Source organism: Schistocerca gregaria, chromosome 3 (genome assembly GCF_023897955.1).
Source record: "Schistocerca gregaria isolate iqSchGreg1 chromosome 3, iqSchGreg1.2, whole genome shotgun sequence".
Lineage (NCBI taxonomy): Eukaryota > Metazoa > Arthropoda > Insecta > Orthoptera > Acrididae > Schistocerca > Schistocerca gregaria.
In genome coordinates, this window is record NC_064922.1 from 333,107,385 (window position 1) to 333,113,384 (window position 6,000).

The 6,000-nt window shown below is 43.1% G+C and overlaps 1 protein-coding gene across 1 annotated transcript in view; it reads right to left on the reverse strand.

Annotated features, from left to right (window-relative positions):
* Window positions 1-4,493, reverse strand: part of LOC126355751 (mitogen-activated protein kinase kinase kinase 11-like) — a 403,455-nt gene extending 398,962 nt beyond the window's left edge. The window contains exon 1 of the mRNA XM_050006141.1: window positions 4,438-4,493. The gene's annotated coding sequence lies outside the window, so the exon portion shown is untranslated. The remainder of the gene's footprint in view (window positions 1-4,437) is intronic.
* Window positions 4,494-6,000: the final 1,507 nt, after the last annotated feature.

The window sequence follows — 6,000 nt, forward strand, 5'->3', positions numbered from 1 at the left end:
TGTTGCTTATCCTGCTACGGCTGTCTGGTTGTCTAGCCTGTCGGTTCCTTTATACGCTTTCCAGTTAATAGTTCCAGTGCTTTTTGTTGTAATAAAAGTCTCTTGAATATTGTTACTTTTTGACGTTATTAGTATTTATTCGTAACTTCTTGCCGCTTCTACAACACCACTTGTTAAGTAAATGCATTGTGCAAAATTTCAACCAACACAAAGAACTTGATACTTACATTGACCAAACTTGACAACAACTGAAACTATAATGGCGCGTTTCGTTCCCAAAATGTCTATAAGTATTACTTACTTAGCATCCAGATCCTTCTAGAACAGCATATAGTTCAAATTATTTTTATGACTTAATTGAAATTACTTTTCACATATAATTTACATAAAGTTTTCTGGAAATAATTAATTATACAAAGATTTATGGGCCTAATAATTAATAATGAAGGTTGCTGATTTTGTTAGTATAAAAAACTATCAGCTTGTCTTTGTGTAATTGTCGATTGCATTATCGATAGAAAAATTAGAAAAATTAAAAATGAAAACAGAAATTTTGTTTTCATAAAAGCTAGAGAATAATAGTATCAGTTTTACTGTAAAGTGAGTTTTGACTCATTTAAGTTAACAATCGTGGTTACTAATTTTCATTGTTCAAGATTGATGTTCCTAATGGAGCAATATGAAAAATAAAATTATATTATTAGAAAAATAGTTTTTTGGTGGTCAAATATTTGCAAAATTATTTTTAAGTGTGGAACATGTAATATAATCGTAAAAGTTAACTAAAGCCATGCCGAAATTTACAAGGATTCGAATATTTGAATTGAAGTACCAAAGTGCTGACGAGGCAAGAGTCATTACAGTATGCAGAAGCTTAGGAAATACAACTGCGTAATTGCCCAACCCGATAGAACTATTAAGTATCTGTAGTACGGCCATTTAGTTAGAAACTACGCCAGGGGGTTAATTCTATACCGTGCTTTTCAACATTACTGCACTTCACATGCACAGACATATGTACAAAACAGTGACAACAGTGCGTCACTATTAAAGCCACTCGCTTCTGCGTAAATCCTCTAAATAAATGAGAATTGCGCAAGAAATTAAAGCACCACCGTTTTTTGGGAACTTGTACCGAATGTATTCAGCATTATCTACTTCGAGCAATTTATCCAACCACGGGGTACATTCAAGAAACGTGATTAGCTATTCTTGGTTGTAAAGCCGAAGATAAGCTCACAGCTCAAAACACACTGGACTGCATTGCAAAGAATACGAGTTGTGATAGGTGCAACCATTTCACTGCAGGGTGACTCGATCTTCACCAACAAAATTTCGGTACTGTTCAGGGATATTTTCAGAATATTTTGGCACAAGGGGCCTGTGGCCTCCGATGCCTCGTTAAAGAGTGACTGCATTTCGTTTAATTTCTTACCCTCACTTATCTTTACCGTGTGTACTGCTCCGAAATTATGTGCACAGTAACGCAAATGTCGACTGTATGCGCTGTGGGCCTCATTCACTCAAGGTACTTGCTGTCGACAGCAGTAATGCCCACTTAACTCAACGCTCGCAAGGTTGCAGTCTACACAGCTCGCTTTTGTCTCGGAGGAGGAGGAGGAAATTAGTGTTTAACGTCCCTTCGACAATGAGGTCGTAACAGACGGAGCATAAGCTCGGGTTAGGGGAGGCTGGGGAAGGAAATCGACAGTGCTCTTTCATAGGAACCATTCCGGAATCCTCCTGAAACGATCTAGGGAAATAAAGGAAAACCTGAGGGGGTTTGAATCAGCGTCCTTCTGAAAGCGATACCAGTGTGCTAATCACTACACCGCCTCGCTCGGTGCTTCTAGGTTAACAGCGATCACAGTAGCATGGACCGTTTTACAGACGGAAAATAGTCTGATATGACCGTCGTGCATGGATTAAATGAAATCAGTGCAACAGCGGTACGACGGTATGCGGTGCTGTTCCCGCAGCGCCGGCAACCATATGATGGTACTTATGCATCTGCACATAGACGCCTATGCGAAACCAGCTCATTCCATGTTAAGTTTGGTGATTGTATGTTGGAGGGCTTTCCACTGTTGTAAAATTATTTACAAAGAAACAAAAGCGATTGGGGTAACAAACCATAATTACAACTACGTTATTACTCTGCATCGAACCGCTGGAGAGCACTCGTTTGTTAAACTAAAATACTCAGAAAATATTCCAGAATAAAATCCAAAATTTTGTTTTTATTATAGAGTAAGAATTAGGGGAAAACTAACTGTCTGCCTCGGTAGCTTAAGGTCAGCGCGGCAAATTGATAACCGAAGAGGCTCGGTTTCGAGTACCGGCCAGGTCAGACATTTTTTTTCCTCCACCCATGGACTGGGTGTTGTACTGTCCTTAGATTAATATGGTCATAGGTAACACGAACAGCGCCGACAAGGCGTCACATGACAAGACTAAGCCTATGTAACTTCGTTCCAGGGTATTGCTTGCCCCTAATGAACATACTGAACTGCCGAAGCAATCTGTTGCATAGTATTTCCACTGTTGAGTTGTCTATGTTGGCACGTACCGAAAGCCACTGAATAAAATAAAATTAAAGTAATAAACAAGCGCTCCGTCTGGCCGTGTACTTGGTAGTGATGGGCAGAGGATAAGCTGTAGATACGAACTCGTAAATGAGAAACAATAGAGTTGGTAATCGAACCAGCTACAGTAAGTTCCACGTTAAAGTGTACTCGAGACTGAACGGATAACGGAAACAATTTTTCTGGCTGCGGTTTTAGTTTCCCAGAGGGTCAAAACGTCAGTATAGTCAAACGAATTTTGTCCTGCATTCTCTAATAACAGATTAACACATTTCACTGCCTTGGTATGTGCTACAAAACAGCGTCACATGCATAATCTACAATTACTAAAAGACTATCAGAGTGCGCGCTCCCACTTGCAGGTTGTGTATATAAGGCTTCCAGGGGCAACAAAAACATGATAGTCAATGTTTTGCACAATTACTGTCCAAATTAAAATGCTGCCAAAATCCACTCATTGAGAGGTATAATCTTATGTTAGAGGGTTAACGCAGTATTTATACAACCGGTTTCAGTCGTCTAGCCATCATCCGATTCGTAAAAGTGTTCACAGCATCATGTCCGGCGAAATATAAAATCCTTATCGTCGTTCTGCTAACATGATGCTGTGAATACTTTCATGAACCTGCTGATGGTCAGAGGACTGGAAGCGGTTGTACAAATACAGTATTTTACCATCAGCCAATATTAATAATAATGTCGAATGACTAGTGCTTTCCGTCGGATAGACCGTTCAAGAGGTTCAAATGGCTCTGAGCACTATGGGATTTAACATCTCGGGTCATCGGTCCCCTGGAACTTAAACCTAACTAACCTAAGGACATCACACAGATCCATGCCCGAGGCAGGATTCGAACCTGCGACCGTAGCGGTCACGCGGTTCCAGACTGAAGCGCCTAGAACCGCACGGCCACACCGGCCGGTGGTAGACTGTTGGCCCGGTGCAATTCTTTCGAGTGGATGCCACTTCGGCGACTTGCGGGTCGATGGGGATGAAATGATGATGATTAGGACAACACAACACCCAATCCCTGAGCGGAGAAAATCTTCGACGCAGTCGATAGTCGAACTCGGGCCCTTAGGATTGACAGTCTGTATCGCGCTGATCACTCAGCTACCGTACACCAGCAGCTCATGGCGGTAATACATTGGGGCACCAAGTCCTGAATATGCTGAAGTGAGCATTACTCAGACTCTCATCATACAGTGTTTGATAATGGGAGCACTTAGCGACTTCGAATAAATTTTGCGCGTAGTTTGAATTCTTTTCGAAACTTGTTCTCGTGTACACGCTTAACATCTAACACGTTGTAAATCGATTAGATGTTTGAAGCTGTTTCGTACGAGTAGTTCGAGTCTTGAACAAATAGGGGTTGGGGGGGGGGGGGGGGGGAGTTATCGGTAGTGTATTTTGAACGGAAATATCGGTTTTAAGCGTAAGAGAGGAAGTCAGGCTTCCGTTTCTTTGCAAATATAACCGAAATATACGCGTATAAGTAGCACCCGGGTAATAGGACCCTGCCATAATTGCTAATGAAACAGTGAATAACGTTTGACTGTGCAAGTAGCTGAAGTGCCAACAAAAACGAGAAAAATTTGCAAGCAATTTCATTCATGTGAATGTGTACCACGCGTCGCCAGGAGTGCGGTTCAAGAAATAACTATCGGTACTGAACATGCTCCTGAAGTCGAGTCCATTGTTCGAAACGCATTGTGTTGAATTACTGCAGCAGGAATAACACTAATTTCATATGCCTGGTGCTAGTGTTACAGTGAGTACGGCGTGGCCTGAAGACGCTGGCACCAGCCACCAGCCCCTAGACGCGCAGCAGGCAGCAGCTGGAGTACGTACGCTGTTTGCAGAGGCGGACGGGTCCCGCAGCGTCCGGACGGCGCGGCTGCTGGCGGCAGACTGAGGCTGCAGGTTCTCCAGCCGGACCAGCCGCCCGCGCACCGGCTCCAGCTCCAGCACCCGCCCTGCCTTGGCCGCCGCGCCGCTGGAGACCGTTCCTCCGATGAGTCACGGCCGCTCAGTGCAGAGGTGCGCGCGGCGCGGTTGCCCTGCAGGGTGGAACCTACCCTCCGGCAGACGCCGGAATAGTGTGGTCAGCTGTTTAGTTTTCAGCACGTTTCTTGCAGGGAGATGTGTACTTCTTACTTGTAGGGGAGGTAGCCACAAAGATTCAATTACCACCTCCGAAAAATGCCCTAAAGTTATGTAACTAACTTTTTGTTTGTCTGTATGCGTAGTCATCGCTCCACATTACCGTAGTAAAACAAAATAGCGACGCCCATGCCCAGTTTATCAGCTGGCTCCGCCATTTTCATTTGCCTCCTCCACTGTTGTGCTACGGTACTGCTGCTCGCGATTTCATTGTGCACCAGGACTGCAGAGATATATATATATATATATATATATATATATATATATATATATATATATATATATATAAAATAAGGTTCAAATGGCTCTGAGCACTATGGAACTTAACTTCTGATGTTATCAGTCCACTAGAACTTAGAACTACTTAAACCTAACTGACCTAAGGACACAACACACATCCATGCCCGAGGCAGGATTCGAAGCTGCGACCGTAGCTGTCGCGCGGTTCCAGACTGTAGCGCCTAGAACCGCTCGGCCACCTCGGCCGGCTCAAACGAAGGAAACCAGTTAATTAAGTAACTTTATTATTTTCGATTTGATAGTTAAAACTTGGGACCACCCGTGGCCTAGCGTATTGTCTTTGACTAGCAATCAGAAAGTCCTCGGTCCCCCGGTTCGAACCACGCCACTGTTTAAGTGTTGCATAAAAGTAAACAATGGAGGCGGAAAACTTCCGACATTAGAAGTCGCTCTCGTTCTGCCACTGACCTTGTCAGAGAGGGCGGAGGAACAAACAGAGGTTCAGAGAACACTTTCGCCGTTCGGGTGTGGAACTGTTCCGAAAAACTGAAGGATCAGCAATGATAAACAGCATAGAATGCAGAAAGCAATGAAAACCACAACATTAAAGACACATAATGCGTATCCACAGGATTACCTCAAATTGAAAAAGTGTCATGATTTCCATGACTACGAAAAATAGATTGAATAATCAACGAAAGAATAACGTTATACGAGTCGGGGAGTGGAAAGTCTGAAAGCGGTAGAGAAACTACAAAATCTGAAAAGGGAAATGTTAATGTTAAATCTAGAAATGGGCGGGTAAATGAAGTGAAAGGGGAAGAAGAGTAGAATTTCTGGCCAGACGAGCGTAGCGCAACATCGACAGCAGTAAAAAAAAATGGTATAACGGGAGTAGCATTCGTTTTGAATAGGAATATAAGGCGTAGAGTGACTTACTGTGAACAGTTCGGTGATAGGCTGTTCTCATCAGGGTAGGCAGCAAACCAATACCGACAACAACAGTTCAAG